This window comes from Muntiacus reevesi, chromosome 14 (assembly GCF_963930625.1).
Source record: "Muntiacus reevesi chromosome 14, mMunRee1.1, whole genome shotgun sequence".
Lineage (NCBI taxonomy): Eukaryota > Metazoa > Chordata > Mammalia > Artiodactyla > Cervidae > Muntiacus > Muntiacus reevesi.
Window position 1 is genome coordinate 9,289,278 of NC_089262.1, and position 24,963 is coordinate 9,314,240.

At 45.7% G+C, this 24,963-nt stretch overlaps 1 protein-coding gene and 1 non-coding gene across 3 annotated transcripts in view; both read right to left on the reverse strand.

The window, feature by feature from the left end:
- The window catches only part of CTNND2 (catenin delta 2), a 1,077,052-nt gene that overhangs the window by 67,747 nt on the left and 984,342 nt on the right, over positions 1 to 24,963 (reverse strand). The window lies entirely within an intron of this gene.
- On the reverse strand, positions 18,390 to 18,494 carry LOC136146763 (U6 spliceosomal RNA). The gene has a single exon (XR_010659052.1). It is a non-coding gene; the product is annotated as a U6 spliceosomal RNA (small nuclear RNA).

Here is a 24,963-nt window from a genome sequence, read left to right on the forward strand (position 1 = left end):
TGGCCACCAGACATGAAGAACAGACTTATTTGAAAAGACAATGATGCTGAGAAGGACTGAAGGTGGGAGGAGAAGGGTACGACAGAGGATGAGATGGCTGGATGGCATCACTTACTTGATGAACATGAGTTTGAGTAAACTCCAGGAGTTGGTGATGGACAGGGAGGCCTGGCGTGCTGCAGTCCAGGGGATTGCAAAGAGTCAGACACGATTGAGCGACTGAACTGAACTGTGAAGGAAATCCTCAAAGAGGGGTTATATGTACATATATGGGCTTCCCTAGTGGCTCAGTGGTAAAGAATCTCCCTGCCAAAGCAGGAGATGAGGGCAAAAGTCTCAAGTTTGATCCCTGGGTTGGGAAGATCCCCGGAGAAGGAAATGGCAACCCACTCTAGTATTCTTACTGGGGAAATCCCATGGACAGAGGAGCCTTGCGGGCTACAGTCCATGCGGTCCCAAAGAGTCGGACATGACTTAGCGACTACACAACAACAAATGTATATGTATAGCTGATTCACTTTGCCGTCCAGTAAAAACTAACGCAACAGTGTAAAGCAACTATATTCTAATAGAAATTAACCAAGAAACAATTAGGAGTCTTCATATGACAGAAAAGTTATTCTCTGAACATGCTAGCTTATTTTCAAAATCATGAGACTTGGAGTGTGCTTGTTAGCAGGTATGGACCTTTAGCTTGTTTGAAGGCTTGAAGATTCAGTGGTCCTCCTTTGGGCGAGCACAGTTCCATTAGCTGCCTGGAGGTCTTATAGTGACAAATTGCAAACGTCAAATGCAGGGCGCTGAGAGGTGGGAGGGGGCTGGAATAAACAGCCCTGGTCAGGGGATGACCTGGGAAAGAACAGAGAACCATCCGGTGGTTCTGCTCTTCCTCCAGGAAGTTAGACCAGGGCAAAGAGGATGCTGGGACTTCACAGGGGTGTCCCCTCAGCCACCGTGGGTGATATTCCGGGTGTTAAGAGATCTGTTTCCATCAGGAATTCATTTTCTCACACTTCTCGAGGCCTGAAGTCCCAAATCAAGATGTCAGCAGCGCCACCTTCTGGGGGCTCCTGGAATTTACTGACGCGCCTGCTCGCGGCTCCAGGCTCCGCCTCCAACCACACAGGGCCACCTCTTCTGAGATTCCGTGTCAAATCCAAACCTGTCGCTTTGAGGACACATATCACTGGTCTCAGGGTCCACCTGGGTGATCAGGGTGCTCTCCTCTCAAGATCCTGAACTTGATTACATTTGCAAAGACTTTTTCCAAATAAGGTCACAAGTACCCACTCTAGGGACTTGGATATAGACATCTATCTGTGGATACACTGTTCAATTCACTCCTTCCATTCTCTTTGCCGTTTACGTTTCTTAAAGAATATGCTCCCCCCGTTTCTGTCTTCTCTTCTTTCTTTCCTTCTTTAGCTGGAGACTCAGGACATCCATCCTTGCCAGTTCTAACCAGAAACATTAAAACGGGAGCTGACCCCCGTCCTGTGGTGAAGGGCAGAGTGGCCGCGTACTTAGCAGCTGATGGGGCTCCCTGGGGTGAAGCGGGGTGGAGACAGGAATGCTGCTCACGGCTGTTACTGTGTATCTCCCTCACCCTACCAGTATGTTGAGGTCCTAGACCCCATTACTCCAGAATGGGGTCTTATTTGGAAACGAAGTCATTGCCGATGTCATTATTTAAGACGAGGTAATACTGGAACAAGGTAGGTCCCTACTCTAGTATGACTGGTGTCCTTATAAAAGGGAGAAACTCGGAGACAGACACATATACAGGGAGCATGTATGCTAAGTTGATTCAGTTGTGTCTGACTCTGTGCAACCGTTATGGACGGTAGCCCACCAGGTTCCTCTGTCCATGGGGATTATCCAGGCAACAATACTGGAGGGGGTCGCCATGCCCTTCTCCAGGGGATCTTCCCAACCCAGGGATTGAACCCACATCTCATGTCTCTTGCATTGGCAGGTGGATTCTTTACCACTAGTGCCAGCTGGGAAGTCCACATACAGGGAGAACACTGTAAAGATGAAGGCAGAGATCAAGGTGATGCTCCTATAAGACACGGAACTCGAAAGATGGCCAGAAAACACCAGAAACTGGGGGAGAGGCCCGAGACTGATTCTCCAGCCCAGCTTCAGAAGGAACCAGCCCTGCCTACCAAACCTCCTCACCTCTAGAACCCTGAGACAATAATATCTGTGGTTCGACCCACCCCGTTGTTGGTACTTTCTTAGAGCAGCCAAAGAAAATGAATACTCTGGGCAGCATTCATTTGGATTTAGGCTCAGGTTTAGAGCAGCTCCTTTGAAGAAGAGACCACAGGTAACAGTTGGCTATCTCATTGTATTTGACAAATATTCACATATCCTCTGTTGTATGTGATCCTCTGCAATCTGCAATTTCACTTTTAGTGCACTTAGAAATCTTGAAGGACCTCCCCACCTTCCAGGTCCCTAAGATTAGAGTTGGATACAAAGTAAGCAAAATCAAATTAACATTACTTAAGTAAAAATGACGGTTCAACCATGACACCAGCTGTGATCATCACCGTCCTTACCCCCGGATTCTGCTTCGTCCTACTCTGTGAGAAGGAAAACCAGCTCTGTGTTCCCCGGAGTCAGCGGTACACAGGCCTGGCTCAGACACAAAGACGAGCTCCAGGCCGGTTTCTCTAGAACGTCCTGAACAGCAACAGGAAGCCCAGGTGTCTTCCTGGGGATACTCTCTCACGTGACCGAGAACAGAAAGTCAAGTTCAGACTCTGCCCTTGTGAATTTCAGGAGCGTTGGTAGATTTCATTCGGGTGAATACCTCTGTGGAGAAGGCCATGGTTCTCTCTGGGAAGTGAGTGATAGGAAAGGGTGTCTACCTTGGAAATGAAAGACAGGTCTGAACTCTGCAGAGAAGCAGAGGAAACTTCACGGCACATCCACCGTCCAGGGAGGTGATACCCACAGAGGTGATACCCACGGAGGTGGTACCCACGGAGGTGATACCCACGGAGGGGCTGGGGCACTGATTCCGAAGGACGCAGGAAATAAGGCACGTCATACTTGCTTTCCTACCAACAGTAAGACATAAAAAGTGCTTCCTGTCCCCCCTCCCCACTCCCCCATATAAAAGGCATCATGCCAGGCTCTGGGTTTACAGCCATGCCACTAACAACCAAGGGGTCTCTCATCTACCCAAGGGAGGGATGGAAGGCATGTAGAGTTACAAGGACGGGAAGCATATGTCAATACTGTGACTGTGTTCATTGCGAGGGTGATAAAAACAGGAAAATCAAATCTATCCGATTGCTTGATCCTGTGAAAGAGGTCTGAATATGCCTCAATAAATGCAAATCCGTCTGATTTTCATCCCAGTAGAATTAACTGGGGGGCTTCTCTGATAGCTCAGTTGGTAAAGAATCTGCCTGCAATGCAGGAGATTCTGGTTTGATTCCTGGGTTGGATAGATCCACTGGAGAAGGGATAGGCTACCCACTCCAGTATTGTTGGGCTTCCCTTGTGGCTCAGCTGGCAAAGAATCTGCCTGCAATGCGGGAGACCTGGTTCGACCCCTGGGTTGGGAAGATTCCCTGGAGAAGAGAAAGGCTACCCACTCTGATATTCTGGCTGGGAGAATTCCATGGACTGTATAGACCATGGGGTCGCAAATAGTGGCTGAGATGGTAAAGAGTCTGCCTGCAGTGTGGGAGACCCAGGATCGATCCCTGGGTTGGGAAGATCCCCTGGAGAAGGAAATGGCAACCTATGCCAGTATTCTTGCCTGGAGAATCCCATGGATGGAGGAGCCTGGCAGGTTACAGTTCATGGGGTCACAAAGAGTCAGACATGACTGAGCGACTTCACTTCTTTCTCTTAGAATTAACTGGGAGCATGTGGCAGTATGTGTCACTCTGCCTCTGACCACATCCGTGGCACCCTCTCCCTTACCAGATGAAACACACACTCATCTGGGACTGGCCATCAGAACGCCCATGGGTCTTGGGGTCTCTCTCCTCCTCCAGGTGACCCTGTTGTAATTCTGTGACTACTGCACAGGAGTTGCGTCTCAGGGGCGTAACTCCTGTTGCTCCTGCTGCTGTTCCTCCGTGGTTTGTCCCTTTGTCTGGTTACCACTGACTTGTCCAGGCTCAGCTCGGGGGTCACATCGTTTAGGAGGTTGCTCCTGTATCCTCTTCTCCCAAAGATGCTTCAGCTCCCCTGGCCCCTCCAATCCAAGCCTATCTCTCACAGAACGCAAGGGTCTGTTCACCTCAGTAACCTCCTTGAGGACCTTATCGCCTGAGCTCCTGGTACCTGAGACTGTCCTGGGTGGAGGCAGGCATTCCACGAACACTGCGCTGAACAATGCATCACCCAAGCCCTGCATCTAAAGAGGAGCCACGAACAAAGCACAACCTGTTCAATCCCAACCAACGCAAATGCCAGTAAGGCATCCCAAAATAGGACTTAAAACTGAAGCACAAGCGAAGGGAGCTGCTTTCAGAGCTTTGAATGATCTCGAACACAAGTCCCAAATTTAACGTGATGTTGTTTCATTTTTATCATCAAAATCTTGCAGGCATATACTTTTCGGTAATGCGTTGAGTTGCCCGGGAAACCACAAGGGTCTAAGCAGAGCAAGAGAAATGGTTTGAAGAGAGCTGGCTACAGGAGGGCTTTAGGAACGTTCTCTCCTCGTGCCAGCAGCCACCCCAGGGATGCCCATCACACACACGTGAGCTGCTGGAACTCCCCCCGCACCCTGGCGTGAGCCCACAGGGAGGGGATGGTGCGCGGACTCAACCACGGATGAGGGGGTACAGCTCGACCACTTGCAGGGGCCGCACCTGCTATTTCCAGCTCAAGTCATCTGGCCTCACAAGCAGTGCTTTGATGGGCTTCCTAGTCCAACCACCTAGTCAGGGTGGTTTCTGGAATTATCAGACAAAGACAGGAGTTCATAATGCTGTTGAAGAGAAGTGGGGTTTGCCAGGGCTTTGGGGGAGATGTTTGTACCAAATGTGGAGTCATCTTCCTCAGTTTTGGCATTATGGCTCCTTGGGGTTCAGTTCAGTTCAGTTCAGTTGCTCAGTCATGTCCAACACTTAGCAACCCCATGGACCGCAGCACTCCAGGCCTCCCTGTCCATCACCAACTCCCGGAGTTTACTCAAACTCACGCCCATTGAGTCGGTGATGCCATCCAATCATGTCATCCTCTGTTGTCCCCTGCTCCTCCTGCCCCCAATCCCTCCCAGCATCAGGGACTTTTCCAATGGGTCAGCTCTTCACATCAGGTGGCCAAAGGATTGGAGTTTCACCTTCAGCATTAGTCCTTCCAATGAACACTCAGGACTGATCTCCTTTAGGATGGACTGGTTGGATCTCCTTGCATTCCAAGGGGCTCTCAAGAGTCTTCTCCAACACCACAGTCCAAAAACATCAATTCTTCGGTGCTCAACTTTCTCTATAGTCCAACTCTCACATGCATACATGACTGGCTATATCATGCTTTACCGTGGGTGGGGGGCAGGGGGAATGTCCTGTATACTGGATGGCCAGCAGCGTCCCTGGCTTCTATACACTAGATCTCAGGAGCAAATCCAGCATACCGACAAAAAGCATCTCCAGACCTGGCCAAATATCACCTGGTGTGGGAGGGAGGGTGGGATTCGGGTGCAGAATGGTGCCTTGCTGACAGTCACTGCTCCAGAGACTCAGGAAAAACAGATCTTCGTCATCTTGGGTTGCTGTGTGACATAATAATGCAGACTGGGCAGCTTAGCTGAGGAGGGGCAGGCCACGATCAAGGTGCTGGCAGGCAGGGTTCCTGGCATTCCGGGCCTGTAGACAGCACTTTTCTCCATGTGCTCACATGGCCTTTCCCCAGTTTTTTGCATCCTCTCCTTCTAAGGGCACTAATCCCATCAGGAGGGCCTCACCCTCATGATCTCATCCAAGCATAATCAACTCCTAATGGTCCCATCTCTGAATACCTTCAAATTGGGGGTTAAGGCTTCACTGAATGGATTCTGGGGGGGGGGGGGGTGGCGGGGCATGAACATTTACCTTATAACACCAGGTAACCAGGCTTCCCCAGGGGCTCAAAGGTAAAGAATCCACCAGCAATGCAGGAGCCACAGAAGATGTGGGTTCCATCCCTGATTGGGAAGATCCCCTGGAGGAGGGCAAGGCAACCCACTCCAGTATTCTTGCTTGGAGAATCCCCATGGACAGAGGAGCCTGGCAGGCTATAGCCCATGGGATTGCAAGGAATCAGACATGACTGAAGCAACTTAGCACACACCAGGGAGCCCCTAGAGATGGGTGAAGATGAGTCACTTTCTAAACATCACGAGCCAGTCATAGCAAGTGATGGATGAGAAGATTCTGTTTACTAACGTCTCCTTGTGTCTTTTCCATACCTCTCAGTAACCTCATGAACCCCTGGAACTTCACGCCTCATGGGCTTTGTGTGATTAGAGGGGCAGACATGGGCTGTGATTTGGTGTACCTGACATAGCACAAATTGCTTGTCAAACTTCCCCTCTCACTTGTCTCGAGTGTAATATAAGAAAAATAAATGTCTAAACATGCACTGGCATGGACGGTGTACTTTCAACTTGACAAATGAAAATGTTAAGACTTGTCAAATGTGTTATGATAACTCCCTTTCTCACCAGCCACAGGGAAATAGCACCCTCCCCAAGGAGACCCCGGGGAGCCCTTGCGTGTTTTCCATGCACGAGGCACATTCACCATCTACCAATGCAAGGTTGGGGTTTCCCACGTGGCTCAGTGGGTAAAGGATCCCTCTGCAATGCAGGAGACGCAGGCAGACGCAGGTTCAATTCCCAGGTCAGGAAGATCCCCTGGAGGAGGGCACAGCAACCTACTCCAGTGTTCTTGCCTGGAGAATCCCATGGTCAGAGCTTTCTGGTGGGCTATAGTCCACAGGGTTGCAAAGAGTTGAACACAACTGAGGTGATTGAGCATACATACACACAATGCAATGCTGAGGTATGCATCCACCCCTTATCTACAAGGCTTCCTTAAATTCCTTCAAGTCTGGAAATACTTTCCATTTTCCAGACAGTCCCTTGGGCATGTATATGTTCAATGAATAATTGGTTTCAAGACCACTTGCACAAAAGGAACATGAAGAGTGCTTTTTCCTTAAGCAAGGATTATCTCACTGTGTATCTCTCCTGGAGGTTAGTCATTTCATTGAAATATTAAATTTGTTGGCCCTAGCTATTCAGTCTTAGTGAAAATATATAGTGTTTTCCCGTGTGATTACAGACTGCAGTTAACAAATAATAGTGGAGATATTTCCAGGGCCAGGCACATAATGGGGTCCAACAAATGTTCAATGAAAGAATCTAATGACTTCAATAAAGCACTTTTTCAATAATCTCTTCTTAGCAATTTGTTTTTTAAGTGGTTTGGACGACAGAATTGTGTACATGTTGTTAGTCTGAGGAGTTCTAACTGAATGCTCTTTTTCCTTCCTGCTCTACCAAACTCTGATATATTTCTTTCTTCTTTCAAACCATATATTTCTTCTTTCTTCACTGAGGTCTGCGAGTCCCTAGACCTTGAGACCAAGAATTCATGAATACTTTTCTTTTTTGCAAAAAAACATACTCAGAGGTATCCACCAACTCAGGTCCCAGTGGAAAACAGATCCAAAGAGACAACAAATTACGCTAACTCTTTCTTGTGGGCTCAACACTCTGGTTGGGCTTCCAAGGTGACTCAGTGGTAAAGAATTCGCCTGCCAATACAGAAGACACAGGAGAGGCGGGTTCCATCCCTGGGTCGGGAAGATCCCCTGGAGGTGGAAATGACAACCCACTCCGGTACTCTTGCCTGGAAAATCCCATGGACAAAGGAGCCTGGCGGGCTATACAGTCCATGGGGTCACAGTCAACTTGGGGACCAACCGAAAACCAACCAGAGAAAGTCAAACACACACCCCTAATTAATCACAGGGGATGGTCCACTTCCCCTTGGCCTTCCTCCAGCTTCCTCAGGCCAGCAACCTCTCATTGGGGTCCCCATAAGTCTCCCCTTTTCTCCGCTATGAAGCTTTCTAGCTACCCTGCCTGCCTACGAGTCTCGGTCAAACACAAGTGATGGTGGCTGACACCCCTGCTACAAGATGCTTAGAACAGACAGCCTTCTCTTTTCTCATTTGGCTGGTCTTTGTTCATTTCTATACCACCCACTCCACCAGCCCGAGCCAGGTGTGCATTCTAAAGCAAACCCCCAGGTGGGCTGGTGGCTCTCTTTCTCAAGGGTCTCAAGGAGATTCTTTATTAAAATATGCTGCCAGCTCTAGGATGGATGTAGAACATGCAGAAAGATCACAGAGGGAACTGAAATTGAAAACAATTCTGGACAGGAAACAAGCAATTGGCTATACTACAACCCAGCCAGGACAAGGAGCATGTGAACGATGGGTGCATAACTAACTCCATGGTTGACTTAACTCATCATGGTAGGGAGTGCAGATGAATGGACCAGAACCTGGGCCTTGATGGACAGGAACTTCAACCACACACAACCGTGAATCACGGATTCAATCCATGCATTTGAAACTTCTCCTGGCATGCCTACCTCTAGTGGGAAAAAAAGTGAGAAATCAAAAATACAGACCGTTGACACTAATAAATAAGTCTGTAGGGTATATGGGAATGTTCTAACAGTAGGAAATCAGAATGACAAGAGGTTTTTTTCAATGAGAACTGAGACATTCCTCTCTGCTCTTATAGAATTAGATTTACTTTTTGTAGCTACAGATTCTGTAATGCATATGCCCTGTGAACATAAAGCATGATACTAGTTGTTTGTTGATGAAACAAATATTTATTGATAGTCTAGATTCTCTTGGCCTTGTTGTTCAGCCGCTAAGTCGTGTCTGACTCTTGCAGATCCATGGGGTATAGGCTGCTAGGCTCCTCTGCCCACGGCATTTCCCAGGCCATATCCTCCTCCAGGGGATCTTCCTGACTCCGGTATTGAACCCGAGTCTTCTGCTTTAGCAGGTGGATTCTTTACCACTGAGCTTCAGACTCATTCAAAAGGCAAACAGGAGTGACATGACCAGACCTATGTTCCAAAGCAATTGAGAATAAACTTCAAAATTAACTTTATGTTAAACATGCTCAAGTTTTGCTCACGCATTTCTTCACAACTGAGAGCTGTGTGTTTAAAGGTCTTGTCACCCTGTTATGCTTATTTTCTGTGCATTTCCACAGCTGCTTAGAGTGTGCACTGTAATCTGAACATCTGGGAATAAATACATCAGTGTGGTTTCTTGGGCCAGGGATGGGTCTCTACCTGAAACACCCCGTCCTTGAGAGCCGAGACCCCTGCTACACTTTCCACACCTACTTGGGGAGGAGTAATTGAGTGTGGCTGGAGAGGTGGGGACCCTGGGGCCCAAATGCTGCTAAAGTTAAATGAAAAGTAATTCTGGATAATTGACAGCTTGGCACCATCTGAGCTTCCATTTCCCCTCAGTGTCATCTGGCTATCCATCCACCATGAAACAGAGCGGTCTTGGAGATGCATGTTCCCTGTCAGACTACAGAGAATGGAAACCCTCTGCTTCCAACCCCCCATCACCCCTTTGTGAACACACAGCTCGGACAAGGAGGCTCCAAGTCAGCTGATGGTCTCCAGGAACATCACCTAATGATCTCACCGTCCTCATGAATTGTGCTTACCACTCCAGGAGACTCTAGCCCAGGCAAACAGCTTGACCGTTATGGAACCTCTGGGAAAGGTTCATGCAGTCTCTCGTGAAAAACACCAACAGGTGGTCTGTGCCCTGTGATGCCCTGAACTCCCTTTTCTGCCAATCCTGAACCGTGGCGAGTCCCGGCATTGAAAGACCCGCCTCAAACAACTGTGTGCTGAGTACTAAGTCACTTCAGTCGTGTCTGGCTCTTTGCCACACTGTGGACTGTGTAGCCCGCCAGGCTCCACTGTCCATGGAATTCTCCAGGCAAGAATACTGGAGTGGGCTGCCATGCCCTCCTCCAGGAGATCTTCCTGTCCCACGGATAGAATTCGCCCCTCTTATGTCTCCTGCATTGACAGGTTGGTTTTTTACCACTAGCACCACCTGGGACGCTCAAAACAAACTTCTAGAAAGTGTCATGCTGAGTGAAATAACTCAGACAGAGAAAGAGAAACATCATATGATGTCCCTTAAAGGTGGAATCCAAAAAGAAATGATACAAACGAACCCGCTTACCAAACACAAAGTGTCTCACAGACTTAGGGAACAGTCTATGGTTGCCAAGTGGAAGGATGGGGGAAGGGACAGTCACGGAGTTTGGGATCGACGTGTACACACTGCTATGCTGAAGATGGATAACCAACAAGGACCCACTGCATAGCACAGTGAACTCTGCTCAACGCTGTGTGGCCGCCTGGATGGGAGGGGAATCTGGGGGAGAGTGGGTACATGTGTAGCTGAGTCCCCTCACTGCTCACCTGAAACTGTCACAGCATTGCTCGTTAACTGGCTATATCCCAATACAAAATAAAAAGTTAAGAAAAACAAGCTTCCAGAAGAACTGACGTCGCCTCACCCTCCTGAGACTCTGACAAAGCTCCATTGAGTGATGCTGTCCTTTGCCAAACGGAGCAGGAAGCAGCCTGGTTTCAGTAACAGCTATTCTAGTGAGATTGGGGGGCCAGCCTTGGGACAGCTAATATTCTAATGAGATTGGGGGGCCAGCCTTGGACGCCACGGAGCACCATTGTTTTTTTTCTCATGGGAAACTCAGGTGGGCAAGGGTGTTTGAAGCAATAAGCCTTTTGCCCTTTGCTTTCATTAGGTAGGCTGTAATAATTATCAATATTACATAACACAAGTTTTGTATATTTTCATTAACAAGGTGTGACTTTTGGCTTGTGCCTACCACCCTTTTTTTCCTCCCTCGAGTTGATTTATCTTTTTCCTATTTAGACTACACCAGACACAAACAGGGCAACAGTTTGGTTTTAGATTCAATCAGCCTATTAATGACATGAGTGGATGTACACAGCTTTCTGAAAGTTTCAAAGAGAAATGAGAACAGGGAAAGGATGACACACAGGACTGGCTGTAAGCTCACTGCCGGGCCAACTTCACTTCAGGTGGCTCATTGATGTGGTCTCATTGGAAACTTACACTAAAGGTGCTTTTCTTTTTTTTTCTTATCAAATAATTTCTTTCCAGGCTTTGATGGTTTTGTAAGTGGAGGCAAGCTTATAAAAGAAGTATCAGAGGAAAAGAACAAGCTTAAATGATGCCATGAGTGAAATAGACGAATTTCAATGTCTGTAGGAGAAGGCTGAGCTCTTTGGTATAAAGCAGAGCAGATTCAATACCAAAGAAGGAATTCAACTACACTGGAAAATGCAGTCAAACCCATCCAGGGAATCCTCATTTCAAAGGATTTGCCTAAAACTGTGCATTTTAAAAACTGCGATTTTTTTGTGGTTCACTGGTGACACCATGAGATGGTCCTTTTTGTTGCACCATAAAGATGGTACACAGACAACAGCATATCAAAGACACAGATGGAACCCCTTGGAGGGTGTGAGCGAGTGAATGAGTGAGTCACTCAGTCCTGTCTGACTCTTTGCGACCCCATGGACTATACAGTCCGTGGAATTCTCCAGGCAAGAAAACTGGAGTGGGTAGCCTTTCCATTCTCCAGGGGATCTTCCCAGCCCAGGGATGGAACCCAGGTCTCCCACACTGTAGGCAGATTCTTTTCCAGCTGAGCCACAAGTACCCGGTCACAAAACGTATTTGATCTGCTACTTTGCACTCATGTGTCCGAATCTGTTTCAGGCACACTTGTTTTGGTCATTAAGCCTTAGAGTTCTTGGCATTCTTTCCTTTTAAAATTAAGGAATAACAAAACGGGTTCTTTCTCTTTATCAAGCTCTGCACATGTGCAGGTGAACATAATTATAGGTATCAGGGATTCTAGCTCCTCGTGTCGTTTCCAGTTTCTCATTGCCAACGCTTTCCCTCAGTGTCTCATTATTTGTCAGTGAGCTCCTTGGGAGAATAGAGATATGATGGCCCAATAGAAAGTCTTTGTGAAAGGAGTATGTTTTTCATTGGGAAAAAATTTTAAGCATCTGCATAAAAAAAGATTTATGTCTACAATAAAGTAAAAAATGGGCCTTGGAAAAAAAGGCCTCATTGCAAATAGGCCTGAGATAACTTTAAACTGAGAGCTTTTAACCTGTTTTTCACAGAACAGAGGCACTGAATCACCATTGCCTAGGAGCCTCCATTGGACTGGGGGGACCCCATGCAGGTGCAAAAGGAAGTCAGACCCTACTGCTAGAACTAATACTAGTTAGAACTAGCGGTGCTGCTGTTGCCATGAGGCATAAGACTAGTGATAACTCAGTTAACTAGTGGTTAATTCAGGGTCTCAGGTATGGTTCCAAGTACTCTTTATGTCTTTATTTCTCACGACTGTCCTATGAGATCGACACTATGTTCATCTCCATTTCAAACAGGAAGAATCAAAGACACAGAGAAGTACCCTGCCCAAGTGATTTAAGCGAGAAAGTGAGTAGTAACACCTCCGATCACTGAGCTGGAAATAAAAGGTCAGCAAGGAGAAGTAAGTCAGCCAGAGAAAGGCAAACGTCCCATGATACCACTTACATGTGGAATCTAAAAAATGATACAAATGAACTTATTTGCAACACAGAAACAGACAGACTCAGAGACTTAGAAAACAAACTTATGGTTAACAAAGGAAAAAGGTTGGGCAGGGGGGAGGAATAAATTACGAGGTTGTGATGAACATACACACCCTACTATGGATACAACTGATAACCAACGGGACCTACTGTGCGGCACAAGGAGCTCTACTCAATATTCTATAATAACTTATACAGATAAAGGATCTGAAAAAGGATGGATATATGTATAACTGAACCACTTTGCTATACAGTCAGCAAAAACAAGACCGGGAGCTGACTGTGGCTCAGATCATGAACTCCTTATTGCCAAATTGAGACTTAAACTGAAGAGAGTAGGGATAACCACTAGACCATTCAGGTATGACCTAAATCAAATCTCTTATGACTATACAGTGGAAGTGAGAAATAGATTTAAGGGACTAGATCTGATAGACAGAGAGCCTGATGAACTATGGACAGAGGTTCGTGACACTGTACAGGAGACAGGGATCAAGACCATCCCCACAGAAAAGAAATGCAAAAAAGCAAAATGGCTGTCTGAGGAGGCCTTACAAATAGCTGTGAAAAGAAGAGAAGCGAAAAGCAAAGGAGAAAAGGAAAGATATTCCCATTTGAATGCAGAGTTCCAAAGAACAGCAAGGAGAGATAAGAAAGCCTTCCTCAGTGATCAATGCAAAGAAATAGAGGAAAACAACAGAATGGGAAAGACTAGAGATCTCTTCAAGAAAATTAGAGATACCAAGGGAACATTTCATGCAAAAATGGGCTCAATAAAGGACAGAAATGGTGTGCACCTAACAGAAGCAGAAGATATTAAGAAGAGGCAGCAAGAATACACAGAAGAACTGTACAAAAAAGATCTTCATGACTCAGATAATCACAATGGTGTGATCACTCACCTAGAGCCAGACATCCTGGAACGTGAAGTCAAGTGGGCCTTAGAAGGCATCACTACGAACAAAGCTAATGGATGTGTTGAAATTCCAGTTGAGCTATTTCAAATCCTGAAAGATGATGCTTTCAAAGTGCTGCACTCAATATGCCAGCAAATTTGGAAAACTCAGAAGTGGCCACAGGACTGGAAAAGGTCCATTTTCATTCCAATCCCTAAGAAAGGCAATGCCAGAGAATGCTCAAACTACTGCACAATTGCACTCATCTCACACACTAGCAAAGTAATGCTCAAAACTCTCCAAGCCAGGCTTCAGCAATACCTGAACCGAGAACTTCCAGATGTTCAAGCGGGTTTTAGAAAAGGCGGAGGAACCAGAAATCAAATTGCCAATATCCGCTGGATCATCGAAAAAGCAAGAGAGTTCCAGGAAAACATCTATTTCTGCTTTATTGACTATGCCAAAGCCTTCGACTGTGTGGATCACAATAAACTGTGGAAAATTCTGAAGGAGATGGGAATACCAGACCACTGTTTGAGTAAACTCTGGGAGTTTGTGATGGACAGGGAGGTCTGTCGTGCTGCGATTCATGGGGTCACAAAGAGTCAGACACGACTGAGCGACTGAACTGAACTGAACTGAAACCACTTTGCTGTACTCCTGAAACTCATGCAACATTGTAAATCAACTATATGCCAATATAAAATTTAAAAAGTTTTTTTTAAAGTCAGCAACAGGAAAAGATACTAAAAAGTAATATCAAAGATACCAAGGGCAAGAAACACATTTCCAGTTACCTTCAGAGGGGCCCTCTGAAAAACCCCATCTCATGGTTCCAGCTCACGTGTATCAACTCTTAGTCCCAACCTGACAGCTCATCCTATTCCTTGCCTCCCATCCACCTGAATCACTATTTCCTCCCTTGAAAAGAGAACTCACCCTTGGTCTGGTTCTGCTGTGAGTGACATCTGTAAAAGTTGAAGGCTTGTTACATAGTAAATACAATTCAGTATTTTCTAGATGCTTCAGGGTCTCTGTGAGAGGCATCATTTATTTTTCTGTATTAGAAGAATATTATCATGAAGAGCTATTTGCCCCACTCTGCTGTTTAGTCACTAAGTCGTGTCTGACTCTTCCGTGACATGAACTGCAGTCTGCCAGGCCCCCTGTCCATGGGATTTCCCAGGCAAGAATACTGGAGTGGGTTGCCATTTCCTCCTCCCGACCCAGGGATTGAACTCGCGGCTCCCATGTCTCCTGCGTTGAAGGTGGAGCCTTTACCACTCAGCCACTAGGGAAGCCTTGCCCCACACTGAGTGGTCCCGGTTAGTTCTGTGTTTACATGTATCCAAAGAGTAGACACCCTGCCGTCGCATCATACAGGCTATTTTTGGTGTATTGCTTTTACTGCACTCTCCAAGGTTGATCAGTAGACGGAGAGCTTCGAATTGGTTTTTGAGATAAGGCATGGGTTTTGTACCAGCTACTTGGCTGGCTGAAGCTCTAGTGATGAGAACCATCAGAGCTGCCACCTGTCACACGAATGCTGGCGTGAGGTCTGTGCGTGTGCCAAGTCGCTTCAGTCGTGTCCAACTCTCTGTGACCCCATGGACTGCAGCCCACCAGGCTCTTCTGTCCTTGGGATTCTCCAGGCAAGAAAACTGGAGTGGGTTGCCATTTCCTCCTCCAGGGGATCTTTCCAACCCAGGGATCGAACCTACATCTCTTATGTCTTTGCATTGGCAGGCCGGTTACCACTAGCACCACCTGGGAATCCTGGCTTGAGGTCTGGCAAGACCTAAATCATCTCTTTCCCACCATAGGCTTGACTGAGGAATGAATGAAGTGGAAAGGTCTGAGAAAATGGGATTAAGGACATAGGAACTGGAGCTACAAGTAAGGCTCTCTGCTGCTGCTGCTAAGTCGCTTCAGTCGTGTCCGACTCTGTGCGACCCCATAGACGGCAGCCCACCAGGCTCCCCTGTCCCTGGGATTCTCCAGGCAAGAACACTGGAGTGGGTTATCAGTTCCTTCTCCAATGCATGAAAGTGAAAAATGAAAGTGAAGCTGCTCAGTCGTGTCCGACTCTTAGCGACCCCATGGACTGCAGCCTATCAGGCTCCTCCATCCATGGGAATTTCCAGGCAAGAGGACTGGAGTGGGGTGTCATTGCCTTCTCCGAAGACTCCCTAGACAAATACTACTGCAATATTAAAGGGACACAGTGGAATGAAATAAAGATTATTTTAAACGGGAGACATCTGGGATACAGCAGATTCAGAGACGTGCCTTTTGGAGCCCCCCCTTATCTGACTAACCGCAGAGCTTTTTGAGAAGGAAGCTGCCATCAATCCTCTCTCTGGGGAGCTTCCAGCCAAGAAGGAGAATGACCATTAGCATGGCGATAAGAAACTGTATATATACACTTTATAGAAGCTGCCAGAGCCTGCATTTATTTCCCCTAGAAACCCCATTTTCCCCTCCTTTCCACTACTACGCTGATATATAAAGCATTACTCTTGGTTGTTCAGTGAATTACTCAGATTATTGAGTATCCTGAATGCATGTGAATAGATGCTGTCTTTTCTCCTGCTCCTCTATTGTCAGTTAACTTGCACTCCCTCTCATTGCCCCTGACCACTAAGACCCAAGTTGGCAGAAAAGTTTTCCTCCCACAAGCTGATCTGAAGCCAGTTGCTGGGTACACCGAGGCAAGCCAGTGGTGACTGTTTTAGAGGCATCATGATAGTACTTGGTGGTACCATACTGAGTGGTCTTTGGCTTTGGAGAAAGAAAACTCATGTAATGAAGAGCAAAGCCTGGAGAGATTGAACTGCTACTGGCCCACACGTAAGACTGCTGGGGATGGTGATATGCGTCAGGACTACAGAGAGGAATGCCGCAACCGTCTGGCCAGACAGGGCTTATGGTGGGCTCACTGATGGGAGGGCAACTGCACCACCAACTTGCCTCTGAGCTGGTTTCCTGGCTGCAGAAAGAAGTTCGTGCCCAAGGTCACGGCACAAGTGGTCGTGTGGGTCTTAGACATACCAGCTCTTGAGGATTGGGTCCTGGGCTGGGACCCTAGGCCACGGAGCTGGGACTGGGCTGTCTCCTACCATTCTGCCCTTGCTAAGAAATGCCTGAATCAAAATTAGGTGTCTTGGAGAAGGAAATGGCAACCCACTCCAGCATTCTTGCCTGGAAAAGTCCGTGGAGAGAGGAGCCTGGCGGGCTGCAGTCCATGAGGTTACATGGTTGAGAATGTGTGCATGAGGGTGGAGGGAGATGGGTTGGTAGCAATAAGCTGGTAGAACTAAAAAACAAAAAAAATTAGTTGTCTGAGCAACAGATTTTATTTCTGAATAAAAGTCCTTCACATCTCAATATTATTAGTGAATCTTCTTTTGAGAATTTAAATAAATGCCATCTTTGAATCATAGCCGCCCTGGTGGCTCAGAAGGTAATGAATCTGCTTGCAATGCAGGAGACACAGGTTTGATCCCTGGGTTGGGAAGATTTCTTGGAGAAGGGAATGGCAACCTACTCCAGTATTCCTGCTGGGAGAAATCCACGGACAGGGGAGGCTGGTGGGGGTCCATGGGGTCTCGAAGAGTCAGACACGACTGAGTGACTAACATTTTCACTTCTAATCATAGCACCTAGCATGAAGCCTTTAGTATGGCTATCAATGAGTGAGTATCACTGAGTGAGTTAACTTAGATTTTTACTAACGAAATATTGAAAAACAGACTTACAGACATTGAAAACAAATTTATGGTTACCGAAGGGGAAATGTGGGGAGAGAGGGATAAATTAAGAGCTTGGGATTAACATACACACAGTACTTATTATATATAAGATAGATAACTAACAAGGGCCTACTGTGTAACACAGGGAGCTCAGTATTCTGTGAGACCCTATATGAGAAGAGAATCTGAAAATGAACGAACCCACGTAGAAGTAAATCAGTTTGCTGTATATCTGAAACTAACACAACACTGTAAATCAACTACAATCCGGTAAATTTAAAGAAAGAAACATTGACAAGTGAGACGCAGAATACATTTAAATGAGTCTGGGAAAAGTTTAGCTCTATTCCTGTATCTAATGAGTTATAGAAGCTGATACAGTTTATATCAGTTCAGTTCAGTCGCTCAGTCGTGTCCGACTCTTTGCGACCCCATGGACGGCAGCACGCCAGGCTTCCCTGTCCATCACCAACTCCTGGAGCTTGCTCAAACTCTTGTCCATCGAGTCGGTGATGCCATCAACTTATTTCAAAATAAAGACATTTCCTCTCCCAGTGGCTTGTATTTTTTCCAAAGCACCCGATTGTTTCATTAGTTTTAGTTGTTATACATTTTGTTTTATTTTATTTTTTTTATACATTTTGTTTTAATAAGACCCGTATGTCGCAGTTGGTCAAGTCAGTCTCTTAAGCTTGTTTTTTTTTTTTTTTTAAGTTTCTTTTTAAAATTGAATTACACTTGATTTACAGTTTGTGTTAGTTTCAGGTATATAGCAAAGTGATTTACTACATCACTTTGTGTATGATTCTGTTATACATACACACATTTTCCATTTTTCAATTATTTTCCATTATAGGTTATTACAAGATATTGACTGTAGTTCCCTCCGTTACACAGTAAATCCTCATTGTTTATCTGTTTTACACACGGCAGTACACATCTGCTAATCCCACACTCCCCATTTATCCCTCCACCACTTCCCCTTTGGTAACGAAGTTTTCTTCTCTAAAAATAAGAAATGCTTCATTAATGTGTGTGTCATCCTTGCACAAGGGCCATGCTAATCTTCTCTGTATCGTCCCAATTTTAGTGCACGTTCTGAAGAAGTGAGCGCTGCTTCTGTATTTTAAGTTCTGTATTTTAAGTTGAACAACCTTAGTGGCACTTGACCTAAGTCTTCTGAAGATACTAATGCCCTTTAGTAAATAAACATTTAGGGTTCAGTACGAAGTGGCCCAGCAAGCTTGAAAAGGGCAGTATGCGTTCATAAGAGGAAATCGCTGGCTTAGTGGGAGCTAACACAGTAGAGTGAACAGGATCTCCGCCCTGACTGGTGTCAGAACTGCCTGTGGAGCTTTGGAGACAGAGAGATGATCAGGTTCCACACCAGAGACTCGGCCTTAAGAAGTCTGGGGTCAAGTCTGAACATGTGTCCAGGCTGTTCCCAAAGGCGATGCCACGTTGAGCCTTTCTCACTTAATCTCAGTGTGTGGAGTCCCTGCTTGGGCTACATTGCTGTGACATAGGTCTATCTATATACCTACGACTTTATCCTTTAATTGGCATTATGGAAAACCACATGCCTCTGCCAACACCCTCCCTCCAGCCTGTTCGTATATGGCAGTTGTCTCAGGATGCTAGCAAGACCAGGGAACAGCCTCATTCATGGAGCAGCTAGGAAACTAGAGGAAATGAGAAGCTTACAGGGAGAAGATGGACTGCTTAATGGGGTGGGCTGTGTGGACCATCAATACTACAAACACACGTACAAATGCTGTTGGGAATTTGAAAGCAGAACCACCATGACTTCCCATTTTTGCATGTGTCACATGAATTTCTCAAAATGGCCTGGGAATAAAAATCACACTGCTTACAGAAACTCTGGTGGCCTACAAAATCCAGTTTTATATAACATTAAGAAAATCATTCACCCACAGTCAACTAAATTTCAAATGAATGAAAACAGTACTCAGTTTATAAGAAAAAGTCACAAAACTTTCTGCTTCTAATATCAATACCTATATCTATGTGTGTGGGCTCAGTGGCTCAGTCCTGTCCAACTCTTTGTGACCCCATGGATTGTAGCCCGCCAGGCTTCTCTGTTCATAGGATTCTCCAGGCATAAATACTGGACTGGGTTGCCGTTTCCTCCTCCAGGGGATCTTCCTGACCTGGGGATCGAACCCACATCTCCTGTGTCTCCTGCACTGGGAGGCAGATTTTTAACCACTGGACCACCACAGAAGTCATCTCTATCTGTACCCATCTCATCTATCTATCTATAAGTAGAACTGTAATTTGGTTGAACCTTACTTAGAATTGCAAAAGAAAGAAGAAGCCAAATATTTTTTTTTCCTGTAAAATAAGGTAAGCTTGACTACAAGTGTCTCCAGTGGTCTTATATCAATTAGATTTATATCTCTTGGAAGCATTTCTGTCACTGTAGGTTATTCTCACTTCTAAATGTTTGACAAACTCTCCTGCCAAGACCTGCACACAAGTGAGAAATGAAAGCTAAGTTCACTACCAGACCATTTGTATGGATGGTATCAAGGGGAGGTAGCTATTCCTGCTGTGTTTATAAATGTACTAGCAAAGAAGCATTTCCATTCATTTTCATTATAATATACTCCATGGATAAATAACTTGGCATTTCACATATGCATCCCTAAAACAATTTCTGACACATGGAAAACTGAACAAGACAGAATGAGTAGGTATACTGTCCTCTTTGTAGGGATTCATTGATTCCCAGAAGCACTATGATAAGGGATGACTACATACACACACAAATTACTTGACAGATGAAAATTTCAATAGCAAGATGTGACCATGCAGAATAATGAGCTTTAGGAAATAGAAGCAAAGCAAATAACACCCAAGGAGAGAGTCTAGACCAGTGGATGGAAATCCATACTGCTCATCAATCTCAACTGACCGACCCTCTCCCCACCCTACTGCCATATTTTGTCCTGGGGTGGATCTACAGGCCTGATACCGCAACTGTAGTGTATGAATGTTGTGTGTGTTTAGTTGCTAAGTCATGTTTGACTCTTTGTGACCCCAAGGACTGTAGACTGCCAGGCACCTCTGTCCATGGGATTTTCCAGGCAAGAATACTGGAGTGGATTGCCATTTCCTTCTCCAGAGTGTCTTCTGGACCCAGGAATTGAACTCTCAGCTCCTGACGTGTTCCCCTGCATTGCGGGCAGATTTTTTACCACTAAGCCACTGGGAAAGCTGTGTCTGAATAAGCTCTGTCTACTGTCCTTAAGTAAGACAAACTTCAAAGTGCTGCACACATATGACCTACAGATAAATCTAAAATTATGTGAATGCATATGGTCCTATATTTGTCAGTAGCACTCACAAAAGAAACAATACTATCTCTTGTCTGTTTTACTCAGAGGGGAAAAGAAAGAATACAATTATGGAGGAAACCTATCTTCAGTTAATGAGCCAAGAAATGCATATCCACCTGTGGCTAGGCATTTTATTTTTGGATTAGGCTTCCTGTAGCTGCTTCTGCATTTAGGGAATTAAAATAATTGGACCATGACTTTAAATGTCTTTTTTCCCCCCACTGATGATACATCTATGAATATATCCCCTCTAAGTATCATAACTGATTTCCCCCATTTTCTCCCGGGCATTTCCTCTTTTGTATCTAACAGACATTTCAAACTCTAAGCCCTTAACAAAACTCCTGATTCTATTAGCTTGGGTCTGGTTTCCTTTTTCTTTCTATAGTGTTTTGCATCCCATTCATTGAGGCCTGCTGGCTTCTCCCCCTTTGCTACAGTTCTGGACCATGATACCATGATCTCCTTCCTAGACTGAAGTCAAGTCCTCACTGACCTTGCTTTCCGACAGTCTGGTCTCTGACCAGCAACCAGAGAGGACTTCCAGGACCATAAATCCCACCATGTTCTTCCAGCAAAAAATCTTCAGGTACCCTCTCTAGGCTTAAAGGTTTCTTTCACTCACCGTCACCACCTCCCACTGCCCCTGCCTCATTTACTGTCCGTAAAATACTGACCTTCTCACCGCCTTAGGCACATGGCAGGCTCCCTCCTGCAGCACAGTTTTTGCTCTGCTACTTCTTTGCCCAGAAATCTCTTTCTCCAGATAGTTTAACATCTGGCTCTCGTCCATCACTGAGGATTTGCTTGGGTGTCACCTCGTACAGGCCTTTCCTGAACACTCATTCAACAGTTTCCTTCCCTTGTTACACTCTAATCCTGTAAACTATCTTGGTCATATCCAATGGATACTGTTTGCTTCCTTTTGTAACTGCTTGCATTCTTGGACCATACAGTCCAGGAGGCAGGAACGTTGATGCTCTACTGGAATGAGCACATAGTAGGCACACAATTTGTTGTTGTTGTTCAGTCACTAAGTCAAGACGGACTTTTTGCAACCCATGGACTGCAGTATGCCAAGATTCCCTGTCCTTCACTATCTCTCTGAGTGTGTTCAAACTCATGTCCATTAAGTCAGTGATGCTATCTAACCATCTCATCCTCTGTTGCTACCTTTTTTCTCCTCATGCTCTCAATCTTTCCCAGCATCAGAATCTTTTCCAATGAAAGGAAATGTCTCTTCATATCAGGTGGCCAAAGTATTGGAGCTTCAGCTTCAGCATCAGTCCTTCCAATGAATATTCAGGGTCGATTTCCTGTAGAATTGACTGGTTGGATCTCTTTGCAGTCCAAAGGACTCTCAAGAGTCTTCTTCAACCACAATTCAAAAGCATCAATTCTTCAGCACTCAGCCTTCTTTATGTCCAACTCTCACATCCGTACATGACTAATGGGAAAATCATAGCTTTGACTATTTGGACCTTTCTCGGCAAAGTAATATCTCTGCTTTTTAATACATTGTTTTGGTTTGTCCTTTACTTCCAAGGAGTGACTGTCTTTTAATTTCATGGCTGCAGTCACCATTCTCAGTGATTTTGGTGTCCAAGAAAATGAAATCTGTCACGGTTTCCACATTTATTAGACATGAAGTGATGGGACTGATGGGATTGATGCCATGATAAATATTGGCCAAATGATGAATGAGGAGATAATTAATTCCACATTTCCAAAGTCAGCAGACAAGGAGAGAATCATGCTCACCCCTTGAAGTATCCAGCTATTTCTTAGTACAATATCTTGGCAACTGTATTAAACCATCACATCAGACATTTATGGTATGAGGACTGAAGCGCGGAGCTTCCAGTCTGAGAGCCAGACTTCCTTCTATTTAATTAGTCCCCAGGAAGTTTCAAATACTCTGCTTATTGTCTCAACAATGATACTTTCTATGTAGATAAGAAATTATGATCGGGCATAAAATTCATACTGTATTCTTAATTAGCTTCAAATGTAATCCTTAAATCTTGCCTGGTGTTTCTCAGCATGCAGTTGGCTGCTTTTCTCTATGTGGTAAAGCTCCCCCTAGGGAACCGCAGCTCAAAAATGGTGTGTGAGGAAACAGCTTGTCAAAAGACAGCAAATCCTTCAGAGAAGCACATTCTCCTAGCATCCACCCCTGGCCAGGTGGGAGCAAAGGGAAGGTCATATCTGGAGTCCGCCAGGGTCAGGCTACCCTGGGGCAGAGGTCTCCAAACTGGGTCCTGCGTGCCTGGGGACTTCGTGAAGATTCTCTGAGGGGACGCAAGGCTTGGGATTTTCAGGGACTCCATTTTTCAGATCCTTGGCTTCCCTACACTCTCTTCCAATAAACCTGATCTGCTTGAAAGCCCACCCGTATGCATGTTCACAGCCTCCCTCATCTCACTGGACAAAGACAAGCGCCCCCCCCCCCCCCCCCCGAGTGGCAAACATTCCCTGAATCCATTCTGCTTAAGAATGATCTGAATAGACATTTTCCCAAAGCAGACACCCAAACAGCCGGACCCACTGATTTGTTTGTCTAGTTAGACTAACTGGTGTTCTAGGCAGCTGCCGTTCGTTTATTCTGTATCCAGTGGAAGCCAGGCCCTCAGCCTCCTTCCAGGAGCAGGAGTGGGTGGTTTGCAGATGAAGCCTGGGTCAGAGCTGTGGCTGCTGCTGTCAGTGGTATTATCTCTCATCTGTGGTTTCACTTTTCCTCCCCAATACTGCTCTCCAAGGATCACACTCGCTCCAAATCCCTAAATCCTGTGCTCCATCCTGCCCAGGGCCCACCTACTCAGCTGGTTGGGCGTGACTCTGAGAGCCAGCTGGGAAGCTGAAAAGCAGGGCAGCTGGACACGCTGCCTTAAGCAGATGTGGGCAGAAGACAAAGCCTGACTCTGTCAGTCTGTCCCTTCCCATTTGCGCCTAATTACCATGGATGCAATCCTGTTTACCCATAGGAGGTCACTTACCTTTTAAGATGGGCTTCCTTGCAAACTGTACTTAATTATGGAATACGTGGCATTCATTGTCTGTTGCTCACAGATCATTACTGTCCAACTGAGTAGCATAGCACAGTCACTTGCTTACCATTTACAAGACTGATCCAGAGAGGTGCTCTGCTTTCTAATTCAAATGTTTTTAGTTTAGTTGTGGTCCTTTGCATCATGGAAAATAGGTAACTGAACAATTCCTCTACTTCCCCCTATAATGATGCTTCAGAAATAATACCCTGTATACCTTCATTCAAGAATTATCTTTGTCAATATTCATCACCCACCCTACCTCTTTGTACCTCCTACCTCTTCTCCCCCAGCCTGGACCAGCAGTGAGAACTGGTGAGAAGGGGGCAGTATTGCTTCTTGGAGTAAGTAAGTGAGGTGTCACAGAGGAAGGTATGTGTAACATTAGAATATACAGCATCAGGTCAAATGAGGAATGTGCAGTGAAGTCAACAGAGTTATTCCCTGGTCTCCCTATTGCCCAACATTCCTTAGTTCAGTAGATTAGCATCGTGCCAAGAAATCAAGGGTCAAAGGTGGGATCCTCAAGGGAAGCCATTAGCTTTTCCCCTTAGCTGATGCAGCCTTCACACCAAACCCCAGAGACCTCAGATTTGAAAGCAACTTAAAGCACACACTGCCTAGCATCACCTCTGCATATCAAAGAAAACACATTTTAATAAATCATCCAGGCAGAGGTATAAGGTAGCAGCCAAGGAGAGTATATTTGGGAAGTGATAAATAGTTTCAGCTCAAGAAAAAGCAGTTCTCAGAAGGGTAATGCTAACACTCTCATTTTTTGAAGGATGCTTTTGAGGCAGGGTTATATCTCAAAGTATTAATTTGTATATTTTCTATTTATTGTTCTTCTTCTTTGCTTGCTCATTGGTACCCTGTGGTCATTTTTTTCCTTCAACACTTGCAGGCTTCCCAAATGATGGAGAACTCAGACACCCTGAGTGGGGAAGGGTGGTCCCCAAGGGGACGCCCTACTGCTATCAGAAAAACCGAGACAGTCCTCGTAGTCTTCTCGGCCCTGAGCTCTGTTGTCAGCCTTACACTTGAATTTGATGTTTTTAACAGCTCTTTACACTCATCCTCATGATTCACTTAGTCCTTCATCATATGGGGCTTTATTAAATGGAAAAGTAAGGTTAGAATCCATTGTCAAACTGAAGAGACTCATGACTTGT